Source organism: Halichoerus grypus, chromosome 1 (genome assembly GCF_964656455.1).
Source record: "Halichoerus grypus chromosome 1, mHalGry1.hap1.1, whole genome shotgun sequence".
NCBI lineage: Eukaryota > Metazoa > Chordata > Mammalia > Carnivora > Phocidae > Halichoerus > Halichoerus grypus.
This window is the reverse complement of record NC_135712.1, coordinates 180,581,124-180,586,630: the sequence shown is the minus strand read 5'-3', so window position 1 is coordinate 180,586,630 and position 5,507 is coordinate 180,581,124.

Genomic DNA, 5,507 nt, shown 5'->3' with positions numbered 1-5,507 from the left:
AAATTCTCCCTATCTAAAGGTTAAAAAGGATAAATGTGTTATTTCTTGCACACCTGAGTTTGTGGTTGCACATTCTTACCTGCTGTTCATACGTAAACCCAAACACAAAGGCCTCTGTAATCTGAGAATCTTGTATGTTTGATTTTGACAGAGATATCCACAACTGTGAGTTATGAGGGCACTACATTGTAGAGTTGATGTGACTTTTGTGGCATTTGAGGGAGACCAAGGACTAGCGCTACTTTCCTTCACCACCCCACCACCCCACAATTCATCACCAATTGAAAGAGACACTCGCATAACACAGAAGACCCAAGTATGGGTGTTTCATTGGTAAAGTCAGTTGAAGAAAATAGCCTGGTCCACAGCCACTTCTGGACCTGGTCAGTACTTGGCACCTCGGCGCATGGCACCAGAGCAAGAATTCATATTCCTGGCATCCCTGTTTCACATTCTACCTTGGACACAAGAAGAAGGATGAACATCTGAACCTGATTCTGGAAGCAAGTACTGGGCTCAACTCTTATCTCCTATCTGGAAGTGGGAACAGTTCATACAATACCCATCTCATCTGAAGTCCAGGCAGATCCAGACCAGAAGGAGAAAGGGGGTCAAGCAACATGCTCCTCCCTTCCTTCTCCCACCATTTATTGCTTTCTGTCTGCTGGTCAACTTTCCTAATGCATGTGACTTAATTCATTGAATCCTTGTAATGACCAAATAGGACAGATACAGTTATCCTTATCTCTATTCCTGCAGTGGAGGAAAGTAGGGCACAGTGGTGAACTTGAACTTTAAGCCCAGTCTGGCTTCAGGGCCCTCGCACTTAACTATTCCCCATGACTGCTTCGGGAACGGTACCTGTTTCTTGGGGAAGAGGGGAGAAGGGTAAGGGAAGAAGGGCTGGACGCGTTATTTCAATAATGTCGCTAATAAACATAAGGGAGGGTGGTTAAAATTCCTGTTGTCATCACTGATGGATTGTGGGCCAAGAAAGATCTAGTTACTTCTCAGCCCCATTCTTGGTTTCCTCATCTGTAAAGTGAAGAGGTTTGATTCTTACAAGGGCTACATTTGTGACACACATGCAGCTGCTCTCGTCCCTCCTGCTACAGAACATCACTGATGCTCAATCACAGCCAAGATGTGTGTGGGGTCTGAACTGTGTATGGTTTTGGTGACTCCTTTAAGAAAAAGAATACAAGATCACAAATACAAAATTCTGGTGTGAACATGAATACGGTGGAATGAGAAAAGGGGAGTTTGGGACTCGAACTATAATGTTTCTTTTGGGGTACAGTGGACTTCTCTGAATGTTCTTTCTGTCACAGCTTGTTTGGTTCTCCTGCAGATATACTAGGCTTTGTGGACCAATTCCCATTTGGTCAGTTAACATCTGTCTTGCACATACTTATTGGGCAAGGTGGGCCCCCGCCAAGCCTCCACTTATTATGAATCAGAGTGCAAGACAAATTCTGTGGTTTAAGGAATTGCTTTTGTTGGAGAAAGGGGAAATTTACATAGGGCAAGATTAGCAAGAGTAGAGAAGGCATGAGCCCGCCTTGGTCTCATTATTATTACACAAAAGTCCACACCAGATCAGGGCATTCTGCTGTATTTCCTCCAGTGGGAAATCATAGGCTTCTCGACACCAGGCAGTCTGGATTTGAGACTCAGCTATTCAGGAATTTTCTGGCAATGATAGCTGCCTAGCACCTGGAGACCCTGGAGCCTATGGGATGTTGCAATATTTCTCATAGGAGAAAGGGAGTTCTTGGTCCCATGGGAAGCTGAGCTTGAGCATGGCCCTTTCTTGTAGAAGAAAGGTGCACCTCTGACCTGATCCCAACCAGACTGCTGTCCACTTCATCTGGAGTGAATACACAGACATTTTTGCTCATTGCACCACATGTCTAGATTCACATTAACTGTTGCTTTGAAATGCTTCACTGTATTGTACTATTTATTGAGCACCTACTGTATTACTGAGTACCTACTAACCCTGTGGAATAAGTTCTATTTTATAGAGTAAGGAACAGAGGCCTAAAGAAATAGTGTAACCCACCATTGTCACGGCTGGCCCATGGCAGATACGGAAATCTGACTCTGGTCTCACCGCCAGTGTCCTAAAACCTTTTTCCATTAGGCCTCCCAGCATGGCAGAGAGGGAAAACCAGGGTTTAGAAAAATCAAAATTTCAATCTAGGATTGTCCAGACAGGCTTCCATGTGCACTGTAGGCAAGTCGCTTGCAGCCTTAAAGGTAGCCCTGTCCATGGGGCAAGAACAAGTCCCCCACTCCAGGATTGGGGGATGGGCTAAAGGACAATTCTCTAAATGGTAGCGCTATAATAACATTAATGAAGCAGAATTTCTGTCTTCTTCACTTTGGGATCTTTGGTGTTTGCTGGTTTTTCGATGGATGTTAGAAGAGTGAATGAAGTGAGAATTCCTTTTGGTTTGAGAAGTAGAATTTTGGCACAAGCTGGGAAGCAAAAGGCATAAGGAAACATAAAGGAAACTTAGTAATATCCTATTTCAGTTCACACATCTTTGATAATAAGCCATTGAGGAGAACACACACACACACACACACACACACACACACACACACACACACAGACATTACACCATACATACCACACATTGCAAATACTTCTAGAAGCTAAGTGTGACTAGATTACCTGGCGAAGCTTTCAATGAGACTCATGGGCTTCCTTTCAAATTACCACTGACATCACACTATCACACTAAATTTTTAAATTGATCTGTCTTGGGTATATTGTGGAGGTAAAACTGAAGGACTATATTTCTCCCTTTCTCACCTTTCTAGTGTAACTTTCAGGTACAAATATAGATTGAAGTGTTGCTGTTGTTAAAATGACACAGTTTTTCACATAAGCTAAGATTAGTTTCAGAAGAGAAATTCACAAGCCATGGTCCAGCCCAGGAGCCCCTCATTGTTGATTTCCCAAAGCAGTAAGAAATCAATCTGCTCACCTGACTTTACTGAGAACCTACTATGTGCCATGGATGAGTCAAACAGATGTTGTAAAAATGTTCTTGCCTTCTTGTATTTGCAACGTGGTTGAAGAGGCAGGGCATGAATATAGACAATTTTCCTAAAGGTGTAGTTTGTGCAAAAGAATTAGTATTCATAACTAATATTAAAACTAAGAGAGGCTTACATAGTAAACCAATGCAGTTAACCACATACTAAGATGTCTGGGGATTAACAGTCTTAGGGTTGATTGAGTAGTTTAGCCATTGCAGGGCTCTGCATAGCTGTCTTTGAGATAGTCCTGGTATCTCCCTCATGGGCACAAGAGGGCTGCTGCACATGTAGGTAAGACTTCCTCATATGGCCATGTCTGAAGACAAGGGGGTACCTAGTGAGAGAGATTTCCTTGCGTACTTCTCTCTTTTTTCATATAAAAGTATTTTTGGAATACTTCCAATAAGCATACTCATATTGCATTGGCCAGATCTGGGCCACAAGGACAAGCCTACCCACAAGGAAGTGTAGAAATAGAAGTATCTGGGGTTCTATAACAGGAAGCAACAAAGAATTAAGAGAGAATTGGTTATTGAAAAGCCAACCCAAAGTCAGGAACAATGATTAACTGCCAACTAGGTGGCATAGACTTAGCTTTCCACTAGAATTGTCTTCAGTGATGGACATGTTCTATATCTGTGCTGTCCAATATGTGAGTCACTAGTAATTGTAGCACCTGACCGCTAGAAATGGGGTTAGTGTGACTGAGAAACTGAATTTCAGTTTTATTTAAATTTAAATAACCACATGAGGCTAGTAACTGCTATATTGGACAAAGTAGAAGGATAAACAATATCTTCTTAGAGGTCAGAGGCAAAACAGACACATCACTTTGGGCCAGAATAATGTGGTAGCCTTTGTGGAGGATGAGGAACTCCAAATGGAATCAGAAGACAGTTGGAGTTTGGAAGTTTTCTAAAAGAGTGGACTTGTCCTATGTCAGGGACACAGAAAATAATAAGGTCTTCTTAGGAGATGCTAAGCAGATCAGTTTGACAGAAGTATGTTTTTTTTTTGTGGAGGAGCGGGCAAAAAGCTGAAAAGCAGGTTCAAGTAAGATGGCGGAAATTTTTGGACACCAGCTTTGACTGTGTGTAATAGGCAAGTTATGTTGTTGAGTGAAGAGTAATATATAAAATGGCTTCATAAGTGGGCAGCCATTAACCTTGTGATAGTATGGAAGATTAACCCGGTGATGGTAAGAGGGATGGATAGAAGGTAGGAGATTGAGTTATGACAGTGTTGCCTAGATTTTTTATATTATGGCTCATATGAAAAATGTTGGGGCAAATGGATAATGTAGCTCCTGGCCAGGAGTGACCAGCCCAAAGGCTCCTGCACCCTAAGGCATTCACCTCCAAATCGTCAAATGACAACCACCATGTCCTCATACCTGTACTCTTTTTATAGCATGGTAGTGAGCACCAGCACGCAGCTGGCAACCTCTAAGTTAGCAGCCTGTCCTGAATTAAATAGGTAGTGATGTATATGAAAAAGGAAGAAAAGAACGTGAGATAATTAACAGAAGAAATTGAAACGAATTAGGAACCAATGAGATGTAGTTAGGATAGATTTTGCAGTCGACAGTAACTCCTAAATTTTGAGAATGATACCAGAAATAAAAATGGCTTGAGAGGTTGTTTGGAAGGCACATGGTGATTTCAGTTTAAGATACGGAGGCAAAAACTGGACCCCGATGGTGGGCGTCTCATTGGTGGCCCTAGTGATCCATGGTTCTAGTAGTCATGCCCTCACGTAGATCCTCTCATATTGACTCTGTGTTTGGCCATGTGATTTTTTTGGCCAATGAGACATTAACATGATGCAGGCAGAGGCTCGATGAGTGTTTGTGCCTTGAGGCTTGTCCTCTTGGAACCAGCCACCCTCGCATAAGGAAGCTAAAGCTAGACCCCTGAATGATGAGAGGTCATGGCAGAGAGATACAGGGCTATGTGAGTATGTCTCGTATATTCCGGCCCTAGTCGAACTCCAAGCTGAGTGCAGGCATGGCAGTTGACTTCAGCAGAAGAACCACTCAGCAGAGCTCAGTCATTTCAAAAATTGAGGAGAAATAATAAATCATTGTTTTAAGCCACTCTGCTTTGGGTGATTTGTTAGGCACTAATAGATAATGAAAACAATATTCAAATGAAAATGTTCAGTGGGCCCTTGGTGATAGGGGCATAGAGCTCAGGCAAGAGGTCTGAGCCTTAGATGTAATTTTGGAATGTATTCATGCTTCTGCCGTAGCTCTTACATTGTAATTAAATTGATTGCTTGTCTTCCTCACTAGACTGTGAGCTCTCTGAGGATAGGGACTGGGTCTTTTGTAAATTCTAGTACACTACATCTGGTTCAAAGCAGATGGATACTCAAGAGATCTGTGCTGAATCATAAAATAAAAGAACAGAGTGAAGTGTCGTAAAAAGGGAATAGACCCGGGAATCAGATAG